This window comes from Rhipicephalus microplus, chromosome X (assembly GCF_043290135.1).
Source record: "Rhipicephalus microplus isolate Deutch F79 chromosome X, USDA_Rmic, whole genome shotgun sequence".
NCBI classification, from domain to species: Eukaryota; Metazoa; Arthropoda; class Arachnida; order Ixodida; family Ixodidae; genus Rhipicephalus; species Rhipicephalus microplus.
Genome location: NC_134710.1, coordinates 432128318 through 432133240, shown reverse-complemented (window position 1 = coordinate 432133240; position 4923 = coordinate 432128318). Strand labels below are relative to the sequence as shown.

At 43.5% G+C, this 4923-nt stretch overlaps 1 long non-coding RNA gene across 1 annotated transcript; it reads left to right on the top strand.

Moving 5' to 3' along the window:
* Positions 1 to 1087: 1087 nt before the first annotated feature.
* Positions 1088 to 3491, top strand: LOC142777452 (uncharacterized). The gene is made up of 3 exons (XR_012888103.1): positions 1088 to 1233; positions 2555 to 2640; positions 3005 to 3491. It is a non-coding gene; the product is annotated as an uncharacterized LOC142777452 (long non-coding RNA).
* The last annotated feature ends 1432 nt before the right edge of the window (positions 3492 to 4923 follow it).

The window sequence follows — 4923 nt, the reverse complement described above, 5'->3', positions numbered from 1 at the left end:
ATGCGTGTGTATCAGCCCGTGCGCCCTCGAATTTCGTGTGTGTGTGTGTGTGTGTGCGGGGGGGGGGCACTGCTTCTTATTGTTTAAGGTCCCACACCTGTTCAGACTGGGAGTCTATATGGGAGGTGGCTTAAGGAATGGCGGTTGTCAACGCACTGTACATGGACTATTCAGTACATGGAAAACAGCTGCACATTTTCGAACCTGATCGTTGCTTACGAACTTGCTGTGGTAGCTGACTAGGTCCGCTGAGGTGCTTCTACGCTCGAAAACGTGGGTTATGACCAATTCCCACGGAAAGCTGTCACTGCACTTATGCACAACCATCGTTTATATTAACAACGTTTAACAAGAACGTGCCCTGCCTTTGCTACAGGTGCTTAGCTAGCTCATTGGGTAACCATATGGAATTATGTGCTGATCATGTGGTCAGCAAAAAGTTTGTTATAACAACCCCGGCATGTTTCGTGGTGCGTAACAAGCCTTCTAAACATCCGCGACTGTGGATTAATTTGTTTCAGCTTCGACTACGCATTCAGTGTTTGCGGCACCATACGCGGAAGTGCCAGACACAGACAATGCAAAAAGAAATTCCTCTGGAAAAGGGTGTAGCGATGCTCTCCCGCTAATGCCACCGAGGACGAAATAATTATTGTTTCTGGCCATTCCATGGTGCACTTTGTTTTCCGCAAGTTTTGCTTCACTATTTTTCGCCCACTGCAATCGCATTCCGTCAAAATACTCAAGGAACCCGAGGCTGGTAAATAACCTGCGTCGCTGTGCGACTGGCTGGAAGGAGAGTTGCCATTTACAAGTAGTCATTCCGCCAGGAACGGCCGTCCGCCGTATGCGCCATAGCGTTTGCTCTTCGGCGCCGTCCTGGCGGGTTTCCCGCTCCTCCCCCCCCCGCTCCCCCCCGGCCAGCGTTGCTCCCACAACGGCGGCGTAGATAAGCGAATAGTTGCGTCACCGAACACCTGCGTCGACAGCTGCGGCGCCGCCGCGGGGCTTTAGCCGCCGCCAGTGCCTCCTCCTTCTCTCTCTCAACGTCGCTCTCTCTGTCTCATCGTCTTTCAAATGTGTTGCGTTGGTCTGGGGTCTTGGTCGCTGTGTGTGTTCTAGCGAACAGGCGCATATTCAATGGTGGTCACGCATGACACCGTGTTCGAAGTGACGCTCGGATTAAGGAATATTCATGGAGTGGCGGACACGGACAACGTGGGCCTGTTAACGGTGAGTGTACTGTTTTCGTAAATAGTAATCATACAGCGCTAGCTGGGCGCCTGCAGCAGCTCTGCCGAAGTAGGCTGCCAGCCATTTACAACAGCATGCGTTCGCGGGCCTGTTGCAGATGCCCGATTAAACGTGTGACTTAACGAGTTCACACTGCTATGCGCGATGTTGTGTAAGTGCCTGCATCACTCATACAGTGAGTGATGTGATCACTTAACAAAAGCGGGATTAGTTGCTGATCGCGCATTGTCTCTACACTGCACAAAGTGATTGATATTGTTTTAAGATGTGCTTTGGGCTACATCGTAATAACATTTCTATTAATACTCAAATGTGCAACGTGCTTCTGTAGGTGTAAGCGCAAAAAAAAGAAAGAAAAAGCAAAAATTCTGTACAGAGGCGCACTGTACGAAATGGCTTTTTTTTTTTTGCTTAAAGACGGTATAGTTGGAGGTGCTGATATGCCGCGATGCTCCCAGCACGTGCACCTCGGTCTTTCAAGCTATTTAGGACAAGTGCCACCAGCAACAGGGAAAAATCTAGCAGACTTCCAAAGGCGCGTTGTTGTGGCCATCGCCGTGCGTTGTTTTCCCTCGTTTCTGTTTGCTGTTCTCGTGCTTCGCTTTCATCTGCGATAATGTTCGGCGTTATAACAGAATCGAGAGAGTATACGTGACTGTTGGAGCTATGTGCGGTAGCTCCAGCATAAGCCATGGCTGCTGCAACGTAGTCGGCGTCCGCGCGCGTTGGTGTCGTTCGAGCGCTCTTACTTGCGTGATTGTGTTTAACTGAGTATTTAGGCACGGGTTACGTTTGTAAATCCCGTAGTCAATAATCGCTAATAGCGTGCCCCTGATTGCCATCAGAGGATGGGCTTGGTTGTCGAAATATGCCAGACGCTTTTTCTGAAAGCAAGCTTTGAATATTTTAAAAAAAAAAGAAGTACTTTCATACGTGCAAGGCAGTGCCTAATGCAGGCCCGCAACTCTTTAAAAACTGGACGAGCTATCACATCTTTTATCAAATTACAATGAATTAAGATGATTGAATTATAGATGACGAATTTCTGTGCTAGATTAGGTGCACAAAACACATGTTCGCAGCCCTACGTCTCGAAAGCACGCAAATAGGAAGCACAGCGTCAAATTTGGATTAAATTCCATTGACGGAGCGTCTTGTGAGAGTAGAAAGAACGAGAAAATTGTTCATTTTTGATGCCCTTGTAGAGGCAGTCAGAATTGCACTGATTGGTGACTTGTAAAAATTTCTCAGATTGTTAGAGGCATGATTAAAGTCAGTAAATCTTTTACTTTTTTTGCAGACCTCTTCGCTAGTGCCACTCCCAAGATCATTTGTTCTCATGTAAAAGAGAAAGCAGAGATGTCTTCACTGTTTGTACATGAAGAGGTAAGTTTCTTGTGCATTTTGATTAATGTTACATGTTCGGAACGTTGTACTTTAGGAATTGTTTTTCACACTGGCTCACTACCCTAGAAGGAATTTGATTCTTAGGTGAGTTCAGGCTTTCGTAAGTGCCATTTTTGAGCTGTAGTCTTACACTTCACCTCATTTCGGGAATTTGCTGTATGCTGGAAAACTCTTATCTTTATCATACGAAATTATTGGAATGTATGGGTTGTATGCTTCGAGTTCAGTGTAATGTCAATTACACGCCATTTCGAAGGATACACACTACACATTCTTTATATATGGTGCTGCCAGAACAGTACGAACATCCTTTTATGAGAAGTCATATTTGCTCTTATTACAGGATGAGAGGGTGCAGCTGACGTCCTGCGTAGTCTACCCTCCGGCCCCAGCCTAGAGCAAGCCTACTTCCTGAACCTCCACATGGATAACCGAAAAATCTTCCGTGTCAGTAATGACGAAGAAGGAGTGACAGCACTGATGAGTTGATTTTTTTTATTTTCAACATTGTCTACGGCTGCAAGGCCTTTAACATCCACCGTGATTGAGCGGCTTTTTCTCGGCGTGAGTTTGGAGTTTATCAAAGAAGTTGTTCAGGCAGTACGACGCTGAAAATTTTAGTGTCACAATGCCTGAACAACTTTTTCTAGTGTGGTCATGGTAGATGAACAAACATTGTTATTTGTGTAAGTTATTTTGCTTAAATATAGCTGGACCATTCCATGCCAAACGTCCCAGCCACTTTGGCGACCATCTGAATTGTATTTGAAAAAAAAAAGTGCTGACTTACTGCGTTGAAAACAGTGAACTGCTAGAATAGTTCAGCGAGAAAAAAAGTTTTGTTCATTTGGCTGGCTTATAACTTCCTGGCATAATGCCTTTTGTGTGCTGTTTGTGGAAAATTTCGTTTTAGAACTACCGCTTATTTTTTCTAAAGCAAATTCGGTCTACCTGTTAAGTAAATGTGCTTCTGTAAGCTATTTGAAGCTCAATAATAATAGTGCAATTTTTTTGCCACATTCGCTTCCAAGAATAAAGCCAAAATGTGTTATGTTTGCATTTTTTATTGCAATATTGCACTTTGTATGAATATCTGAGCAGTGAATATTTACTCCACAGAAGGTATATTTTGAGGGAAAAATATCTTTAGACCTCTGAGGCTGCTGAAATATACGAGAAAATATCGCGAATTTCACAAAATTGTGATTTTTGTCCGTATTGAGATGCAATTTGCTCCATGTTGTGATACAATGAAAACTCATCATTATACCTAAAATGTAAGAAAACGAAATTTTTTCTGTAATAAAAATCTTATCGCAAAAAAGACAGGAAAGAGCACTGTCAACTGAATTTTATTGAAGGTGCTACGAGCGTTTTTATACTGAGCACAAGACCAGGACTCATCTGCAACAACACATGTGTGACCATGACAAAATAATTTTAACCGAGAAAAGAATGCCCTTTTTCGGAAAAGATAAGTGAAGGTGTACTGATGCATTGATCCTTGGCCTTCCTGATAAAGAGTTCTAAAATCTCTCATTTTTCTGCTTGCTTTTTTTTTCAAAAACCATGTTTTATGAAACCTAGGACTACACTTACATTCTTTACGGTGCCCGGCCATGAGACTACTATAGCCCTTCTTAACATTTAAAGCATGCTGTCTTGCTTGATCATTGAAGCATTGCCCAGTTTGTCCTATGTTTACTTTTCCACATGTTAGCGGCAACTTATACACATTAGATTGGCATTCAGTAAACCTATTCTAGTGACGAATGGTGCAAGATTGACTATTCCTGTTGCTGTAAGTACATGCACTTTTGAAAGCTTGCAAGGGGTGGAAAACAACAATGTCATTTCTGCTGGCTCTTTTCCTAAAATTGTGAGACACCTTATGTACGTAGTACCGTGTGACATGCAACGGTGATTGGTCATTCTCTTTTTCTTTTGGTCCTGTTTCCTTTAACTTTACTTTCTGCAGGAGGGTTTCACAAACAAGTGTGATGATGCTGGTGGGGTATTGGCTGGTGCTATCAGCCCAGGAGTGCTAAGAATGTTCTGCCTTTTCATAGTGGGCATTCAAAATTAGTAGAAAGAGGAATTGATATCACATGTACTCAGGCCACCCTTCAGAAGTCATGTTAGCACAAGGGTGAGGTCAGGTTTAAAAACCAGATTAAAAGACTAAAAGATACTGGGTATCCCAACAGAATCATCACACCCGTTTGCAAAACCCTCCTGCAGAAAGTAAAGTTAAAGAAGACA